The sequence below is a fragment of the Siniperca chuatsi genome, linkage group LG5 (assembly GCF_020085105.1).
Source record: "Siniperca chuatsi isolate FFG_IHB_CAS linkage group LG5, ASM2008510v1, whole genome shotgun sequence".
In the NCBI taxonomy this organism is placed as follows: Eukaryota; Metazoa; Chordata; class Actinopteri; order Centrarchiformes; family Sinipercidae; genus Siniperca; species Siniperca chuatsi.
In genome coordinates this window covers 5380738-5401657 of record NC_058046.1, presented here as the reverse complement: position 1 = coordinate 5401657, position 20920 = coordinate 5380738, and the positions used below count along the sequence as shown (strand labels likewise).

At 38.7% G+C, this 20920-nt stretch overlaps 1 long non-coding RNA gene across 2 annotated transcripts in view; it reads right to left on the bottom strand.

The window, feature by feature from the left end:
- Positions 1-2986: 2986 nt before the first annotated feature.
- Positions 2987-20920, bottom strand: part of LOC122875985 — a 35692-nt gene continuing 17758 nt past the window's right edge. The window contains exons 3-4 of one of the 2 annotated variants that reach the window (XR_006377978.1): positions 6034-6103; positions 2987-3876 (exon numbers count right to left, since the gene is read on the bottom strand). This is a non-coding gene — a long non-coding RNA (uncharacterized LOC122875985). The remainder of the gene's footprint in view (positions 3877-6033; positions 6104-20920) is intronic. The other variant, XR_006377977.1, reaches the window with a different exon arrangement.

Sequence of the window (20920 nt, the reverse complement as noted above, 5' to 3'; positions counted from 1 at the left end):
AGTGGTCTGAAAATAAAAACTAGAAATCTGACATTGAATTGACTTTAAATTTGTAAAACTTAAATATTTAGGTTAAGTTAATGACAAAAGATTGGTTGGTTCCACTACATTTCTGTGATGTTTTACAGCAGACATCTGAAATGTGACAAGGGGTCCAAACTTTTTTGGTGAGGGGTCACAAGCCAAAAAGGCTGGGAATCACTGGTTTTATCTTTAACAATGCATTGTGTTTTAAAAGCTTATCAAAGTAACTAGTAGCTATAGCGGTCAAAACAAATGTAGTGGAGCAGTATCGACCTTTCTGGAAGGCGTATTCAGAAATAATCCCAACGCTTCTTTCTGTAATGTTATCGAGGCGTTTACCACTTTGACCTCTGCACTTCATACTGTTGGCAGCTTGTGTCGATGCTTGATTCTGAAGTGAAGCTCAACTTTTTCCCACTCACTGTCAATAACTCGGGGGCACTAGCCCAAAATGTTGCAGCAGCTTTTCTACTTCCCGGACATACTTTTGCTGCATGACCTCCCCTCTAAAGAAATCTCTTTGATTTCTTAACATTGAGAGAAAGATTTTGTTGTAATTTGCTGACTTTGATGTTTTTGAACAAAAAAGCGCTTTTGTTCAACGGTCAGAGGCATTGCTCAAAGGCAGCAGCATAAATGAGGAGAATATAAAAGGAGATCAAACTAGTCTTACATCAGTCCTGCAGACAGACTGCCCGGATGATCGGGGCACCTTTTTACTCATATATGATTCATTTTTCAGTTTTAAAGCAAAAGAGCCAGACAAGACAAGAGAATCAAAATGATGTGATTTTTATCTTATAATCAGACCATTATACATCAGTCTTTCTGTTTGTTTCATGTCATTAACCAGAGCCTGTAAGCACTTCTACTGTTTACGAAGGTTCATTTCATGTCACACTGTGCGAGATGGATCAAATAAAATAAAAATCTTGGTTGCAATCTGTGTCAGACTATATGATGATCATTTTGAGTCTGATTGTGTGAATTGTAGCTCTACACTTTAAATAGAAAAAAAGAATACAAGTAGAGACTCATCAACAACTAGAGTCGCTCATTTGTTTTGAAAATGCAGCAAAACCAAAAGCAAACTTTAGCCTGTTTTAAAAAAAACTTTATTTAAAACTGTCACATACAGTGTCTCGTCAAGGGTATTCTGTCATTTCATGCTGTATTTTGATCAGTGTCCTGTTAAAGCATTTAGTTTTTTGTGGATTCTTTCCTTCTAAATCTAAATTGACAACCCTGTCTCCTAGAAAGTTTGTTTATATACAACTGATTTGCATCAGATGATGCGCTTTGAAGGAAACATAATGTCACCTGGATTACGTGTCTATTAACACAGGTCTCGTGACGATCTTGATTTCTCTTCACTGGCTCCTCATCAGGAGCATCAGAATTCAATTCAAGGTTCTTGTGATGACACATAGAGCCTTGCATGGTCAGGCACCTGCTTAATTAGAGATCTGCTGCAGCCCTACATTACCAGCAGGTCTCTAAGGTCCTCTGATCAGGGTCTGCTGGTTGTTCCTCGAGCTAAGCTTAAAACTAAAGGGGACCGTGCTTTTGAGGTTGCTCCTAAACTGTAGAACTCTCCCTTTGGATTTAAGATCTGCTGACACTATGGAGACCTTTAAAAAGCAGCGCAACACCCATTTGTTTGGACTTGCCTTTGTCTAATTTTTCTATTTGTTTCTATTTTATGGTGTTTTATGTCTACATGTATGTTGGTTGCCTTATTTCATTTGTGAAGCACTTTGTGACGTCTCTGCTCTTACAAAAGGTGCTACATAAATACAGTTACTTACTTTACTTACATAATGAGAAAATGTTGTTAAATGGCGTGTTTGGCAGGGGACACAAATGTTGATACTGACTGTATCAGTAAAATGTTCACTGAAGACGCATTTAATTCGTTTTCTGCCAAAATATCATTATCATGTCATATCAAAGCATTATTAAACCTTTTTAGGCACTCACAGCACTTGGTTAAGGTTAGGGAGTGATCACCATCTGGTGTCATACAGAAAAAGTCCGCAGTGACTTGAGAAACAACGTGTTTCACCAAAACCACGATCTTTCCCTAACCTTAACCAAAGTGCTTTTATTGCCACAGAAGGGACTCAGGAGGCAAACCCCGGACTCTGATGCCTGTGGTTTGCATCCGGGTCTTGAACTTTGTACGCTCTCCCTCCATTCCAACCCCCCAGTGGCTCCTGTACGGTACATAAATGTAGCACTCAAAAACGCGTCAACAGTCAACATAATCCAGGCAGAAATTACATTTGACAGCATTAGTCATTTCTGGGAGACAAGGTTGAAATTGAAGGTCTAATGATAGAAGGTTTTTGTATATTCTACAGACTGTAGTAAACAAAACTGACTTGATTTAGTTTGTCGAGGTGGATCATAGCAGCAGTCACATTGTGAGACTTTGGTCCTAAATTTCTGACACAGTCAGAATGTTGATGCAGGCTGAATCTGCCGACCTCGGTTTCTGATCGATAATAATAATATTACATATAACATCAAGATGCCAAAAAATCACACAGCATATAGAGGATTTTAAGTCACAAAAATGAAGACTTGAGACTTGACATGGACGTGACAGACTTACTCCCTGAAAATTTCAACATTCAAGTTAAACATGACCATTAACGCAGCTTCAAAAGGAAAATGTTCCGTGTCATTTTAATGATCAACACTCAGGCAGCTGACACACTTGCACCTTGATTTTCAGTGTGCTTATGAAGACTTGTGACTTGACTTGGATTTGCCTCTAACGGACTCGAGATTTGATTTTGGATCTGCTCCATGGTACTCAAATACAGATCTGCATTTCAACTTCATTTGAATGTGTAGTCAGGACACGTTTTACAGTGAAATATAATGATGTTAAAACAAGGCTAATATCAGTACAGACGTCTATAAAAGGTGCCTTTTTAATAAAAACTGGCCAAGTTTGAACCCAGACGTCTAGACATATACTGGGCCGTGAGCTGTGAGCGTCTTGTTATCAAGCCCCAGATTCACCTGTTCACTGTAAACAACCCAAAACCAGAAAATGCAACAATTTCATTTGTAAGTTTGGAGTTTTCCCCCTGTGGTTTGTACCGAGAGAAAGAAATGTCAGATTGATGGAGCCCCGAGACGCCGTGTGAGTCTGCGCTTTGGCTCCATCACATATGGAAGACACATGATCATATATCACTGCTTTTATTGGGCACAACGAAAGGGCCGTTAGAGGTCTGTGTCAAGACATTCTGTTCATTTTCCTCACTCTCACACTCTCTCTTTCCATTTTTTCTCCCCCTCTGTCTCTCTCCGTCTGCACTGTGATGACATGAAGCCGCCTTCACATTCTGCTGCAGGACTCATTAAATGGCCTGATAAGAAAGAGGAAAAATAACAGGCCTGCCGTGGTTGTTGTTTGCTCCTGTTTGTGTCTGTGATTAAGTCTGCTTCGCGGGCTCCCAGACCTGCCTCGGCTGGACTGTAGGTGAGCTGCCTGCAGATAAGGAAACCTAATTAACTGGCACATCTGCACGCCTCATGGCTTCACCGCCGTGGGAGAGGTACAGTCAGACAGGCAGAGAGAGAAAGGTGAGAGAAACTAGGTGACGGGGTTGGGTAGAGGCAAGATGAGGGGAAAACTAGGTCTAGGCCAAGAAGTAATGGATAAAGGAAGCAGAGGGAGAAATGAGGGTAGCTGAGAGAAGAGCAAAAGGGATTTTTTAAGGAGTTAAGGTTTCCTGGTTTGTTAATTTATCAACATCCTGTTCATCCTTGACCCGCCGCAGAGACACAGACCCTCTGACTTCCTTCATCTGGCCTCAGAGTCCAACATCTGGTCTTCCTCGCAACCACAGATCCAGACAAATAAGTTGCTGTTACAATTGGCAGTGAATAACATAAGGCAAATTGAAAGCAGCCCTCTGCAGCAAAACTGGATTTCTATGCAGCTGTTGTGATAAAACATTTTACCCAAGAGGTTACAGGGAAAGTTTCTTTTTCATATTTTTTTTTTTTTGAGAAGAAGTTTTTGGAGGACATCGTTTGAGAGAGCAGATGTTTTCTGCTTACACAGGTGTGGTAATAACTCCCCTTTCACTTATTGTCTATCACTCAAGCAAAAAATACACTTCTGTGATTCATCTGAGTGGGACAAATGAAATGACTTCTGTATTGTTTCACTGTAAAGTCTCACAAGATTGCTGTGTCATTACATTTTATATGACTAACAAACAGCCGGAGCCCCTCTATTTCCTGTTTTTCATGCTGTTCCTATAAAACTCCCTTCCTACTCTCATGAACTTATTCATTTGTCACTTATATTCAGTGGGGGAAAGTTAAGTACATTTACTCAAGTACTGTACTTAAGTTCAATTTTGATCCCAGAGGGGATCAATAACGTATTTCTGATTCTGATACTGAATTTTGAAATTCTGAATTTTATTTTATCTATCTATTTTATACTTCTACTATATACTACTCCACTACATTGCAGAGACAAACATTGTACTTTTTACTCCACTACATTTATTTGACAGCTGTAGTTACTAGTTAGTTTGCAGGTTCATATTTTACAAAAATAAATTAACAAAAGGAGGTAAGCTTATAAAATACGATGCATTGTTAAAGATTAAACCAGTGGTTTCTAACCTAAAGCAGTGTCTAGTTGGGGCCCCTTGTCACACTTCAGATGTTTCTAAGTGCGTTTTCATCCACCTGTCTTTATGAGCATTTTCACTTTGTGCATAAAAATCTACAGTGGAAACGCTGGAAATTTGGAATCTGGAAACGATCGCAAAAATTTTTTTACGCTTGGCTGAGGTGGAAAAGTTGGTGTAAAAAAAAGACAAAAATGAAATAATAAAAATACTAAAAAATAAAGGGGGGAAAAAATTTAATTGAAGGTTATGGAGTTATGTCTCCCTAGCACATTTTATTGTTAATGTATAATTGAACTAAAGTGACAGCTTTTCTACATGTTCCAAGACAGGGAGCCAAATGCGATCAAATTAAGCAACTGTTCCTCGCCAGTTCGTCTTTTCTAACCTAATGAAATACATCTGGAAGTTTCAATGAAGACAATGAGTCCTCCTTGGGTTCTTCTGCAGTTTTTCTGTCAGAGAAGCAAAAGAATCTGCCAGATATTTACCAAAAGCAGAGAAGGAAAAACAAATATTATATTTGTGGTGAGAACCCATTGTTTCAAAAGTCTTTAATTACAGCCTGTGCGTGCCTCAGGGTTTGGGCAACTGGTACTCAGTCAAAGAAAATGTATACATAGCTCTAACACGTGAGTCTAATTTGTATAATTTTGCCAAGTGAGAGTAATCCCCAAGAGAGGACAGAGCCATCAGCAAGGGGAACGGCTAACCTAATTACAAGACGTAGGTATGTGCTTTGAAAGTTGATTTCTCTAAAACGACAACTATCACCGCGTTCGAACAAAGCTGACCCCCACTTGCATTATAAAAGGGGGCAAGCTAAGCCATTTCAGAGAAGGCATCTGGATTGTTTTCTTTTCTTTCTTTCACGCTTTGTCCTGAGACACAAAAACGCCCCGACACAATGACTTGTGACGTCTAACAGCAAAGTTATGCTAGAGTCACAATGTGCATCTGGGTGGTGAGCCGAGCAGATGCCCCCATGGGGTCAGCGCTGGTTTTTGTCCCCCAGTGTCGCCACAACAGAGGGAAGGTAGGGCAATAAAATTCCTCAGTACTAAAGGAGACATTCCAGCAGAGGGAGGGGAGTGCTAGGATTTGACATAATTTAAAACATGGTTGTCATATTCTGAATGGGAGCTCCCGCTCCCTCCTCCTGAGTGGAAACCATTTTTTGTTTTGGTTTCTGCAGCTCTTACGTAAAAGCGTGAGCGCTTCTAAATAGGTTTGTTTGGGAACAAGAGTAAAACAATTAGATTGAGGGCACATGGCGACTGTAGTGTGCTGCAATGTGCATGTGAATGGATTGGAAGTGATTAGAGGCACAAATACTCACCTATTCATTGTGCTAGGTTTATGATGAAGTGAAGATTTTAGTGTCAAAATCAGTCCCTGTGGTCAACAACCTAAAACGTGACAAAAACAGGCTCAGAAGATAAGACCATACTATTTATACATTTTATTTTTCATATATTTTCTGTTTATAATAATAATAATAATAATAATAATAATAATATAATATTTATTCTATTTGACCTTTATTTTACCATGGAGTCAGGTTGTGGCAGAGTCATATGAAATATGGACAAGATAAATCAAAAATTATTACATTCTTTCATCATTTCAAATCAGATTTTCAATCAGTTTGTTAGATTTCATTTTGAGAGCTGCACATCACTTTAGGTTTGTGGTGCACAGTATCAGAAAGCATTCAGAAAGCATCAGAAGTCTTTCAAAGGTCAGTGGAAATGGCAAAACTCATGACCTAAAAAGCACAAATTAATTGCTGTGATAATTGCTTTAACAGGGCAACAATCTAATTACTGTTTTGTAATGTTTTTTATAGTGTGTAATACAACAGTGAAGCAATCCTTAGTGTGTCTGCTTATTGTCTGTCATCAATTGAAAGACAACACAGATTCAACCCGTTAAACTTCACAAGGGCGGCGTTATGCTAGAAAAGAACTAGTTCGTACGACGTGTTGTCCGACCACGTTGGAAGGCAAAAGTGTTTATAGCTGTTCACACACTGAAAGGGTGAAAAGTCAGCCATTATAGAGGAGGGCGGGGGTTGTATACACGAAAAGTGACAGAAATAGTTGTGTGTGGGAGGGGGTTTACGACGCTGTTCGACCGTCCAACAAGCACTTCTCATGGCGCCTTTAGAGACCCAATATTTTCTGTTGTCACAACCTGAATCTGGTGCGTTCCACCTGAGAAAAAAAAAATTCATGGGAAGGAAAGGACATAAAATCACTCCGAAAAACTAACTTTTTTTGACAAAATAATCTTAGCTCAGGTTCAGCTTATTATTACCATATTTTTCACAATTCCTTTTTTTCCTCATTTATGATGTATCATGTATTACTTGTAAAAATAAAAGTAAGCTTGATGTGTTATGTCGTACAATTATATAACATTGATTGCTTGTTTAATGTTTCATTATCATTTACTTTTTTTTTAGATTTCTGTAAATGTATTAATTAAAAGTAAATATATCCAATAATATTTACTGTTTTCTTTTTTTAATAATTCACTTTTTGTTAGTTTTGCTCTCATTATACCTTTTCCTGCTTTTTTGTCTTCTTTTATGTGGAATGACTTGCTAAAACACTGTTTTTGAGTTAGGGGCACAGCAGGTGATGTTTCTTGACATTATTTTGCTGTTTTCTTCCCCCTAAATGAAGAAATTAATGGATCTCTAAGCACATGGGAATGCAACCACTGATGTCCTGCATTCCTTGATTCCCACCATCCCTCTGCTGTTTCTAAGGAAACTGAACCAGCAGAGCCTCTGACAGTCTGTGAATTTCAACGACCCTCAGCAGCAGAGGATTTGATGCAACCCCTGGCAGAGGCAGCAGCCCCCACAAAGTCTTGCTGACCAGGAAAAATCCTCATATGTTACTGAATTTAGCTCAGAAACAGTACTGACACTCTGTGTTTTCTGCCTGTCTCCACATCTACACTACACTGAATAACGCTCCTTGGGTTCAGTGAGGGAGCGATGGGGTTGGGAAGGTGTTTTTCTTGGAGGAAAGAATTCAAGAATTGGTGTGAGGCCAGAGGGGCCTGCAGAAGCTTAGCTACTGATGCTATGCCTGTCAAGCTTTCCAAGCTAGCACTAAATGTATGCAGTTTATGACAACAGTGGCAGATTTAACACTTGAAATTTAGGGTCATTTTTGACACGATGAGTCTTGAGATTTCAGACAAAAATAGACAAAAGCAGAATTCTCGTGGTTAGTCTGTAGCCATTCATTTTACCTGCTGGAATTATAACAATTATAATGTTGCTGGCAGATTTAATCAGCTGCAGCTGGCTAGCTAATTAACATTAACACTGTGAAATGGTTGAAAACTGTGTCTCTGGCTGACTTTTTAATGTTTGTGACTGACTCGTACTAAAATGAAAACCCTGCAGGGGGGTCTTAATTATTAATTTGATGGATACATAGGCTTACATGATACAATGATTACTCAGCACTGTGATGTGATTCTAAAATACTGAGGCTAAAGCTTACGTGTCAGCGTACAGTAAGCATCTCCACTAGACATTACCAGTTGATGATCCATGTGGAAGACTTGGAAATAAAGGAGTGATGTTCTTGTATTTCAGGGCCAAATATTGTATTGTAGCACAGTATTACAAGTAAGAACGTAAAAGACTTAGGACATAGCCGCTAACGTTAGCCTAAACGCTGATATAGTGGCATACAGAACAAGTGTTACACTGGTTTCCACACAGTCCTCAACTGGGCTTTTTCATCACCTATAACCACATAAATAATGTAGACAATTTGCTAACTCTTGGCTTTTGGAAGTTTTCAAACGCTTGATTATACTGGTTTTGGGTTTGTGTTCAGCTATTTCCTGTTTTATTTTGTAATGTGTTCGGCGTCCTGTGTCTTGTGTAGTTTTACTTCCTGTCTTTGTTGGCTTTCACCAATTCCCTGTTTCTCCTGCTACCCTGCTTGACACTCACTACAACAAGAATAATACTTTTGTTATTGTTTCTTAAGATCTTCATGTAGCTCTTTCTCCACCACCCACCGGCCCGTACCTCCTTTTGCCTCCATTTTCTTGCCTCCAAGTGATCAGATTCACTGGTGATCTCTTTATAAATGAGTTGTTTTTTTCTGCTTCCATTAATTTCTGTTTCCACTCCTGTGATTCCGCCTTTGTGATGCACTCCAGTTTTTACGAGCAGCCTCAGGCCACTGCCATGTTCATGTCCATACGCTCACTAATGAGGACTAACACAGGTGGTTGAAATTTATCTCGTTTATCGTGGTGCAGGACTACCCCAAATCTTCAAGTACAAATAGGGTTTTTACCTGTTTTTCCTGCTGTATGTAATTTGAATAAATGCTGGAATAATGGAAACAATATTTCATTGTGTAGAGGCACAAACATGTTTACAGCTTAAAAGAAAACAAACAGATCCAGTTCAGTCAGATTAAAAAGGACACGCATTCTGCTGTTTTGTACCAGAGGAAATATGAAGTCAGATTTATTTTGCATAATCATCCCATGAAGCGTAATGCAGAGGTGTTTTTAGCTTTCTTCTGCCACTATTAATGTCTGCATTGCTCAGAAGCTCCAGCTTTTTATTCAGCTGCAGGTTTGCATCCCAGAACTTGTGCAATAGGATCCACTTGTTTTTGCAAACTCCAATTTAACAACTACTTACAGAGACATACTGCCGTCAAAATCTGTATTTAACATTTTCCGTATTGTGGCAAATACATTATTGGGTTTACATTGTTTGAATATTTTTTTATATTAACATTGAATCAAATGACTACAGGTGTTTCTCATAGTGAGAATTATGCCTCCAGGGAGGCAGATACAAAACTTGAATGTTTTAGCCTCTTTTAGCTCATTGTTTTGATTCAGGGCATATTTACTATATGGTTGAGTATCCCTGCTCTCATCAACCCCGTTTCCAACAGGAAGCTGTTTTGAGCTTAAAAACCCCTGCCTAGCACCAAACATCACACAGACAAAGTTAGCAACTAGCTGGTGAAAAAAGTGACACATTTAGCAGCTAAAGAGCCAGATTTTTCTCAGAAGTAGGTGGAAACCAAACCAGAGCTAAAAGGTGAGTGAATATTGGACTTAAATTCATCAGGTGGACACAAACATAACTCCAAATGAGTGGTGATGTTGCTCTGTGTCCTCTGGATGAGTAAATGGGCAATTGTTTGCATTAGCCATGGGAACTTTTTAAGGCAATATGTAAGTATGTTTCAGAGAACTACGGGAACAAGCAAAAACATAGCATACTGTAACTTATTAAACAGTGTGGGAAAAACATTATATTACTCTGTAGCTGCTTCAGTGAAAATATAAATGAACCTAATGACACCTCACTCACATCTGTTTATTAACTTAAAGTGGTAAAAGTACATCACTTAAAAACTAAAAGGTTGATATTTGAATGTATTTTCTTTGTCAGCTAAATTGTGTTTTTCCTTGTGAAAAATAATTCCAGTACCTGTTTCATTAGCGCACAAATTCTTGTCAGAAGAAATTTCCTGATTTTCTTCTTTTTTTTTTTACACATGCATTCAAGACATACCTCCTGCTGTCAATGAGTGGATTTTTTGTTTTGCAGAGCACAGTCATCTCTTACTTCCTCTACTGTGTCACACTAACTACTGACACAATGGTGAATAACGAGAGTGGAGTGGTGCACTCTCACCCCCCTGTCTCCCTCCGCTTTCATGAGTCTCACTTCAACAGAAGAAGCCCAGTGGAAACAGCAATAAACTGTGCCCAAACTGTGAAGGGGGTGAATTAGTGGCCCCCATATGGAGTTAGAACTAGGTCATGTTGTCCTGTCTGATCGTTTTACATGTCACCTTGTAAACAGAAGATGAAAAAGACTACCACCCAAGCATTAGTCATCTCCTTAAAATGCTGTGTTGTGCATTTTCTCTGTTACTGTGTAACACGTCTACAGATGATGTCGACAAGGCATTTAAACTCAGATTTTGTTGTGTCAGAAAGTCTTTGTAAGCCTGTGTGTGTGATGGGGTTGTTTAAGATTATTTTCAAGCTGTACCACAACAATAGTGTTCCTGTAACTGCTCCTACTGCACACGTGGACTGTACTATGAGGCAGCATAGTGATCCCATGAGAGACTTTTTCATGGTGTATTTATGGGAACAATCAGGTTGTTGCTTATGAACACTTGAATGGAAGGTGTATTTGTCAATGTTGCTGTAATGAATGGTTGTTTTTATTATTGATTCATTTCCTTATTTAATCAACTGATTTTTTTTTTTTTTTGTCTAAAAAGGGTCAGAAAATAGCGAAAAATGTCACTTATAAATCCTCGGAGTGAAAGGTAAAAAATTGCTTGTTTTGTCCAAACCCTGAACATATTGAAATTACTGGAACCTGCTAATTTCTGGTATTTTTGTAATTGTGTGTTATTTGTAGTAGCAATCATTTGTCAAGGTCAATGTCAAATTTATTTGTAGAGCGCTTTAAAAACAAACCAGGTGTGTGCCAAAGTGCTTTACAACAACGCAATTGAGCAATAAAAGATTATCACAAAACATAGGTACTTAAATACATGCACAGGTACATAGTGCACGCACACACACACACACACACACATATACAGACGTTCATATTAAATGTAGAATGCAAGTCATGTCAGCAATCGCTGCAGGGGTTGGCAAGAGAGTAACAGTGGGTCTTGAGACACCGTTTGAAGCGTGTCAAGAGATTCTGCTGTTATGTTTTCAGGGAGACTATTCCAGAGTCTTGGTGTTAATCTAAATAGATCTAAAAGAATTAATATTGAGGAGTGACCACCATCGGCTGCTACCAGGAGATCACTTGTCAGATTCTGTGCTGTGGTGCGCACGAAAACCAAACTGAAACACCTCAAAGGTGTTATTGCTGTGAAGGAATGGTAGCATCTGTTGAAGGACTACTTTCTCCAGTACTTTACTCATAAATGGCAGTTTTGAAAGTGTTAGAGGATCAAGACCCGTTTTTTTTTTTTTTTTTAGAAGAGGTTGAACTAGAGCATGTTTCAGCCAAGTGGGACATTCCCAGTAAGAAGAGAGCTGTTTATAATATTAAGAATGCTCATGCCAATTTCCCCAAAAACCTCATTCAGCAACAATATCAAGGCAGCTGATAGTGGGCTTCATGCCAGAAATGATTTTATCAAGTTGGGGAAGGGAAATGGGCAGAAAATTATCAAATGCTGGTGGACTGTTGTGTAGAAAGGCAGTAGCCTTATCAGAGGGCAAACTATTCAGTCTGATATTTTCCACCTTGTCTAAAAATTCTTGTATTTGACTACTTTGTTGAGTGGGGGCAGAGGGTGTTATATAACGAAGATTGTTAAAATTTATAAGTCTGGGGAGGTGAGACAGGGTCTTAATATGGTGACTTGAGTTTAACAAGTTGTTATTGAGTTAATATCCTTGTGGGGATCTATGTTGTAGTTACAGTGCCTGCAGCTAATAAGAACAGGAATACTGGCATAACTGATATCAGAGGCAGCGCAACTAGAGTTAAAAGATGCAACGGGCAGATTCAGAGTAGGTTTTACTGGGCGTCAGGGTGAGGATGAGGAAACCATGCAGTGGGAGTAAGGTCAGATCAATATTGTAATTGTATTTGTGCAGCAAGTATAGACAGTCATTGTCTCTCTGGATGGGACTTTTATTGGAGGATCAACAAGTGCACTGAAAAACAGCAGGCAGTTAGGGCTGAATTATTACTGAGGTATGGGGAGCAAAATCCCACACAAGATTAAAGGTGCAATATTAAATTAACCCCATCTTCCTTTAAATAAACCAATGAAAGGGTATGTTTGCACAGCTTTTGTTCAATGATTATTGTTTAGTAGTAATAGTTATTGTTTGCTTTTGTGTAATAAATTACACCACAAAATAATGAGAGCATTTGTGTATTATTTTACTGTAGATGTTTCTTGCAACACTTTAAACGCAAGTGTAGTGTTGCTGTAGTTTCCCCAACACTGCAAATGTTTGTGTGTATTTTGATGCAGAGCTGGATCCAGAAGTAGAATAAAAATGATCTTATGGGGCACCCCAGTAGCTCACCTGGTAGAGCGCGTACCATTAAGGCTAAGTCCTTACTGCAGCGACCCGGATTTGATTCCAACCCGGGGCCCTTTGCTGCTTATCATCCCCTCTTTCTCTCTCATGCCTTTCCTGTCTCTATCTACAGCTGTCACTGCCTAATAAAGGCAAGATTCCCCAAAAAATATTATTACTACTGTTTTCTGTGATTAAAAAAAAAGACACACTCACAGGATTGTGCAGTCTCGATGAAGATACTGTACAGTATGTGCTCTTACAGTGTTAAGAAATCATTTTAAATAATTTGTTCCTGTAACCTATTGCCCAACTTCCCACTAAATATCATAGAAATGTGTTGACGTCACAGTGATGTTGTGAACATCATGACGTCATGGGAGGCAGATGTGCTTCACAGTTCACTTCAGGGTCTCTCTGATACTGTCCGTTGTGTAGCGTTGGACATCCTGATTTTTCCCTGGTAAGGGAGACTTCCCACACAGTTAACCTTTGAGAAACAACCACTTCGAGCAGGCCTGCCATCCATCTACCTTGCAGCACAGCAACAGCAACATTTACCAAAAGCAAGGAACATTTTTACATATAAACAGCCCAGGGAATTGTATTTAGACCAAAATTTATGCATACATTAATAATGTCCAAGAAACAAGGACATTATTCATTCCTGAACTGGAAGACAGTGCAAATGCAAAAACAGGCTCCTGTCATGAAAGGCTAAAACTAGTAAAGGCCACAGCTTTAATACATAAACATAAACACACCACGTAATTATACACACGGCAGGAAATGCAGGCTGTGAGGAAAAGGGCAGGAGAGATTGCCAACAACCTCGGTTATTATAGCTTGAATTTAATGTTTGAATAATTTGTTTTCAGTTTTTATTTCAGTTTAAGGGTCAGTGTCAGTGTGAGTTCAGTAGGCTGGTTTAGTTTTCGTTTTAGGTTTTAAAGTGCTTGGTAAGGCTTCTTTCCACACGGAGTGGACATGATAAAAGAACACTTTTACAATCTAATGCAATCCAGTACAACAACCTTCTCCTTCATATTAGGTTTCTGTTCAGACTGTGTCAGCCAGTGATTCAACTACAAATATCCATTTGCAAATGCATTTGACAGTGGTGGAAAGAAACTAAGTATATTTACACAAGTACTGTACTTAAGTACAATTGTGAGGTACTTGTACTGCAGATCAAGATTTTACATTAAAAACACATACGATAAATTTATAAAACACATTGTTTCACATTAAACCAGTGGTTCCCAACCTTTTTAATTTGTGACCCATTAAAGCCATTAAAGTCATGGACTCTTTGGTTTGAACATTTCACTGTATAAACATTACTTAATAAAAAGTTAGAACAAGCTGATACAGAATACATGATACTGTTGGACAGTGTGGACTGAGACGATTTTAACAACAAAGCTATTTAAGTGGAAACAAATGGAATGGAAACTGCATGGTAAGGGGTTAAATAAATTCAATTACTAATTTAACAATGCTAATGTTAATGATAATAATTTAAATATATATGATTTTATAAGCCTGCTGCAGACAAAGGTCAAATAATTTTCCCGGCTCAAGAAGACGTGTGCAGCTCAGGTCGACCACAGGCTCCTCTGGCTGTGTCTATAGTTCCTGAAGGAGGACTTTTCCCCGACTCCCTGTTCAGTGATGACAACACGTGACGGGGTGTTGGGAAGCGGTGATGTAGAATTAAAAAAAATAGAGAAGTAGAAAAACATACTGAGTCAAGCATCAAGAGGTGTGTGCCCAAATTTGGGATTTCGGGTTGTATAAGTAAGATTTACTTGACTAGAAAAACAACAAAATGCAGTGACGCACACCTGACTATAATCTGTACTTAACAACATGACTATTCATACGTGAAAGGGGTCGTCTGTAGCATCCCCTAACTTCTCTCAGCTAATTGCTGGCTTTACTGTTTTGGGTCACTCTCTCCGATCTCTGAATGATAATGATGATGTATGCCTGTTCATATTCTATAGAAAGAGCAGCATGGTTAGTACAACCTTTGGCTAATTAAATGATTCAACTAACAATAACAGCTTGTATGTAGGAGAAGAGACACGCAGACAGTCCTTCCATTTTCCTATTATGTTTAATTTCCTTTTAGCCTTTTGCCTAGCACAGTTGTTCCAGACATTATCAAATAATTCATGCAAACTCAGGTTATTGACAAGTCACGCTACAGTGAACCGTGCATGTAATTTTATTCTGAATATTCACTCTAATTTAGTTATTTGTGTGCATGAAAACGTACCAAAACAACACACCACACCACCGACTTTGAACCCCTAGTGGAAAAGGGAATCTTCCAGGAAAACATTATTAGGAAACAAGCACACACAAAATTATGAAGCACAATCAGGAGCAAGTAAAACAAAAAATGTAAAGCAAGTCCCCTCCAGAGTTTAGAAAGTGCTGCAAATGAGCAATGAAATACATCAATCCATTAAGTCTCATTAAATCCAGGACAAGAGTTATTGGATTAATTGAGAATTACAGACAAATAGACAGATGGGTGAACAGACTGAGGCTGAGCCATGGTTCCTCTCTGGATTTCATGGCAGGACCCCCAATTATCAATTTTGAAAATCGATGAATCAATCAAAATGCCAAATGCTGGTACTGTTGATACTGGTTTCCGCTGTTTTAATTGTGAGGATTTGCTGCTTAATATCTTTCCGTTTTGGACTATACAGCAATACTCTGTATATAAAGAGTTTCGAGGATGGTGCCTTTTGTGTGTGTGTGTGTGTGTGTGTGTGTGTGTGTGTGTGTTCCAAAACCAAAAAACAAGAGCAAAAGTGTAAGGAATGAATTAAACAGTGTGTCTATCTTACAGTGGCCAACAAGGGTAAACACACTGCAACTTAAGAAAACACATGTAAATTGACAAAACACAAGAAAATTACTACGTCAAAACGGAAGTGTTTCCACGGGATTTTTACCAAAGTCAAGCGGCAAATCATTAGCTAACTAGCAAACATTATTTTGTGGGGTTATATGTTAAAAATAGCCCCGTTCAGGACCGGAACTTCCGCTCATGCCCAAACAGATCTTACGCCAAATAAGAGGAAGCCCCACAGCCACTCATTCATGAAAAAATATAGTTATATGTTAAATAGGCTTTCAGTGCACGCAGGACAAAGTCTAAACATCATCATTTCCCACATTTTAGCACTGACGTTGGTCCATAAACATTAGTTGAGAGAAGCGCACACAAAGATACCTCTGCAAAATCACACCTGTTTATTGAGTTTTGCCTCTTTCAATTTGCTCTACAATTTCACAAGTATTACAAATTAAATGTCTATAAAAATACAACTTTTAATGCGAATAAGGCAGAGTCTGTAATGGGCAGATTAATGACGCTCACCAATAATGTCTCCTCATGACACTAAATGTAATTTAATTTTGCCAAAATTTTAAATAGGCCCACCGAAGTTTTGTTTGTTGCTGTTGGTAGGATTCTTTCCTCTCTGTAGCTATCGCACAGCAGCAGGATCGCTATGTGCGTCAATGACAACATGTTACAATGATAACTGGGGCAGATTTACCATCACATTCATTTCATTCATCATTCACAACTTTTGAAGCAATAGGTCGCTGACTTAAGACAGAGGTAGACAAAAGCAGGCTTCTCATTTCTAGCTGGCGACCGTCAATTTAGCGGCTGAAATGACGTCTGTTGCTAGCAGATTTTATAAGCTATAGCTAGCTACTTTAGCTAAGCTGACTTTAGCTCCATGAGTTGGTTGAAAATGCTGTCCCCAGCTGACTTTTTAAAGTTTCCAGCTGACTCATTTTGAAACGAGAACCCTTGTTGGCCAAATACATAATATCTTACAAAAAGACTGAGGCTAAAGCTAATGGGTCTCAGGCAAAGTCAGCATCCTTACCAGTTATGATCCATGTGGAAGACATGGAAATAAATGAAACAGCCCCTCCTCACCAGAAAAACGGCCGTATAGTTTGGATGTGCAAGCAGCTTATTACGACCCATATTTACGGGTATTGTTAATTATGACTGGAGCAGTATAAAGAGCGACAAAACAGAGACCGGGGTTCATGTCCCGTGAGAAGCCAAAAGTCAACGTTGACTTATTTAAAGATTTCACTTACTTAAGTTATGTATACGTATGTGACGTAACGTAACGTATTTATTTGAACCCAAACCATGCTCTTTTCTTACACCTAACCAAGTAGTTTTGTTGCCTAAACCTAACCAAACTGCTACAGTTTTGTAACGTTAAACACATGTTGAGACGCCGCATATGTTGTTTTGGGAGTCACTGGCAATCAACCTATTCTGTTGTTTAGGTATGAGGACGTGTTGAAATAAAAAGCAGTATTCTTGTATTGCAGTGTAGAGCCAGCTAGCCCTAGTATTATACAATAAGTATGATAAGGAAAAAAGTAAGATCAGACTGTTATATCGTTTTAACATAACCCCATTTGGCTGCTTAGCTTACATACGTGGACCCGCAAGACAGAGGTCAGATTTATGCTTTATCATTTGTATTTTGTATGACATTATGTGTGACTTTTAATGTTACAAAAGAGAAAGCTTTTAGGATGAGGACTAACCAATGATCTGGCTCTGTCTATTGTTCCTGAAGGAGAAGCTGCCTTGACTCCGTGTTTGGACCTGACATCGAACCCATGATGGACCGGCTGGAAGCTGTGATGAAGGCCTCGGAGAAGCTTGTCATATGTCCCCAGATTTGCCCCACAACAAACATACCTCTCCTGCTTCACTGGCACTTGGTTTGAAAACCCTCTGTGGTTCGAAAATCACCTGCTGTGACTAACAGCTATACCTCTGGTAAGCAAGTTGTTAATTGGATTCAACAGTTTTGTGTAAATGTGTAAAAATTTCCAATTTCTCAAGTTGTTCAGGGTTTCTATTGGCAAGAAGGGAAATGTGTGTGTGCGAGTTTGTGCGTTTGAGGGAGAGGATGAAGAAACAAATCCCATGACGAGCCAGAATCACACACATCTTGCCAAAAAATATCCTTTCACTTACAAAAGGAACAGTAACACTGACAGGGAATTATGAATTTGCATTTGTGAGGCTACACAGAGGATCGCAGCTTCACACTGGTGTTCCTACATCTCAAACACAGCTCACCACAGACTTGCAGAGCCTCTAGCTGCCCTCGTTCCTTTGTGCTGATGTTGGCACAGGGAAGTCGCTGCCAAACCAGCTTCACAGGAAAGTCCAATATTTGAACTTTTCACTCTTACTCCACTGCAGTGTGGATTGGCTGAGAATGGGTCTGACTACCAGACAGAAGAAATGCAGACACTAGACAGTCAGTGTTACATTAATACTCTCTGTAATACGAGTTTAAAAAGTACTAAAACAACAGTGTTGCAAAAAAATAAGAAACATTTTCGTTCCATTATCACTGGTTTCACTACTCTGCAAAAAAATCTCCTTATCCAGAAAAAGTAATAATGAGAAAAACAGATGAAATAATTGGAGTCAAAAATATGAGAAAAGGGACATAATATTTAAAAATTAAAGCCGTAATATGTCGTGAAATATACAGTTGAAATATTTTGAGAATAAAGTTGTTATCAATATTCACACAAAAAGTCGTAATATTTTGAGAATAGGTCATCGAGCCCTATTTTCATGGCGGCGCAATGACCAGCGCAAGCAGCGCTCCGAGTTTGATATTTTCCTGACCTTGAAATTGGCTTTGCCTGTCTGTGTGGTACTTTCATGTACAGCCTGTACGGTGCAGAGGTGAGCCAGCGAGACTAGACGCCTCAGAACCATGTCTGGCACAACGTCACTCAGCTGCCATCAACAGTAGCTAACTAAATACTTGCAGCAAATCCACAGAAATAACCGAATAATGCTTAAAATGTAAATAAAAAATTTTAATCAAACACTCTCCGACCAGTAGATGCGTTTAAATCGGCATCAAATTTAATTTAATGTGGTTAAAGCAGGAAGGTCAGTAAATCAGTTTGCATTTATTAATAAATTAGAGAAATTAGAGGGACTCTTTCAGTTGCTGTTGTCCACAGCTGCTTTATACTGTATGAAAAGCTTCTCCTTCAGTTCATTAAACCCCTGCAGCCGTCTGAAGGCAGCATGACAGACAAGTTAATACATGCCAGTGGCACGTCAAAGAGCAGTGCCATTACACACGGCCGTCCAACGCGTTTACCTCCATTAAATCACGTGAAAACGACACCAGATGATAACAAAATAGCCCCATACGCCTCTACACACATCAGACTGGTTACTTTCAACTGAGTATTCTGCCTGCTTTTCCGGGAGATGCCGGATTACCACAGCTCATATTTTGAGGAACTGAAAAATTTCAAGAATAAAATTTGTAATATTTTGAAAGTAAAGGCATATTATGTCGAGAAAAAAGTCATTCGAGAGTCAAGTCGTAACAAGTGAAAAAGAAGCTGCCAGTGCAGTGAAAATATCCTAATCTGTGTCCAATGCAAATTCACTTTTTCAATTATTTTCTAAAATTCACGTTCTAGCGCAACAAGCTGCCTTATTCTTTCTCATTTCAAGATACAGACACTCATTTTCAAAAACATTCTTGGTTGGTTTCTATTGAAAATAGGTTAACATCATGGCTAACATATTGTTACTGCACTGGTAGAATTATTATTTTAGAAATGGATAAGATAGAGAATTTTTTTTGCAGTGTATCTTTACTTTGTCTTTTTAAATTTGCCTGGTAGAAAACATTATTATCGTTGATTGGCCTTTTAAAGGAATAGTTCAACATTTTATTTGCTTTCTTGCCAAGAGTTAGAAGATCAATACCACTAGTACGATTAGCCTGTCTCTGTCCAGAGTTCAAAAATCTGCCTACCAGAAACTCTAAAGCTCACTAATTAACACATTATATCTCATTTTTTATTAATTTGTCCACAAACTAAAATATAAAAATGACATTTTGAAAACGACAAAACCCTGGGAAGTCACTGCACCTGGCTGTTGTTTGCCAAGAAATAGTACATAGCACATAACTCCCTCTAAAACCACAAATTGTTGTTTTAGTATTACTGTTTGTGTAAAAACAAACAAGATACAACATGTTAATTAGTGTGCTTTAGAGGTGCCTGTAGGTGGATTTTTGACAGAGCCAGGCCAGGGTTTCCTCCTGTTTACAGTCTTTATGCTAAGCTAAGCTAATTGCCTCCTAGTTCCAGCTCCGTACTGAACGCACAGACATGACAGTGGTATCAGTTTTCTCATCTAACTCTCCACTAGAAAGTGAATAAGTGTATTTTCCCAAAATGAATGTTAAACAATTCCTTTAAAAAATATGTTTGTAGGATTTTTAGCAGTGACGTCAACTTGTGTTCAAGTAGAAAACACTGTGTTGTCAGTGATTTGCCCTTTCAGCACCATGCAGAGTGCAAGTGTCATTTGAGAAAAAAAATTCACTCAAAGAACAACCAATTCTCAAAAGTCAAATCTGCAAAGATTTGGGGTATAGTTATGTCTCTGATGCAGAGCTTATTTGGAGTCAGTGGTTGCGTTGAACCACACTCAGCGGAGCCAAAGAGCGATAAAGAATAATTTGTCTGTCTGTAATTTGAGAAACTGTCCGTGACAAAATAAAATGTCATTTGTTATACATGCTTTATTTTATTATTAATTTATAATTCAACATCAAGAGCATTTTTTTCTTGAGGGAGCTGTTACACAACAGCACATCTTGTCATTTCAGACTAATCCCTGCTTTGAGCTGCTCCCCACCGACAATCCATTTTGATCACATAATGATTATCTCTCCTGCAGCACTGAATGCTAAAGGGAGAGGAAGCTCCACACCATAACACCAGTCCTCTGCTGCTGCCATGTTGTGGTGAATTTCAGTGTCATGTGGTCTTGGAAATGGAAACTAGATTTTGCAAAAGGTTGTGTGGTGCTCAGTCAGAACAGCTGTGCGAAGGGCTCACACACACACACACACATTACAGGAGACAAATATAGTCCTCGTTACTGTGTACTATATAAAAAAATAGGCTGCTCCTCACGAGCAACAAGAAGAGAACTACGTTCTATCATTTTTAATTATAAAGGTCTCCTGCAAAAGCTTCCTCAGTAT